Consider the following 221-nt stretch of genomic DNA (forward strand, 5'->3'; position numbering starts at 1 on the left):
CTAAACATCCCTATAGCCATTTTCTATAAAATCTCCGCATCACAGCCATGGAGGGTGTGGTAAAAAAAATTTTTCACTAAGGCCTTTCAAACTCCCTCTGAGAGCTTCCTTGAGACCCTTAGCACATTCCAATCCACTTCCCCCTCTCAAATCCACAATGGCAAGCCAATTTTGAGCTCAAATTCCTGCCCAAAACCAGGACAAAATCTAATCTCAACCTA

This window comes from Phalaenopsis equestris, unplaced genomic scaffold (assembly GCF_001263595.1).
Source record: "Phalaenopsis equestris unplaced genomic scaffold, ASM126359v1 Scaffold000497, whole genome shotgun sequence".
Taxonomy (NCBI): Eukaryota; Viridiplantae; Streptophyta; class Magnoliopsida; order Asparagales; family Orchidaceae; genus Phalaenopsis; species Phalaenopsis equestris.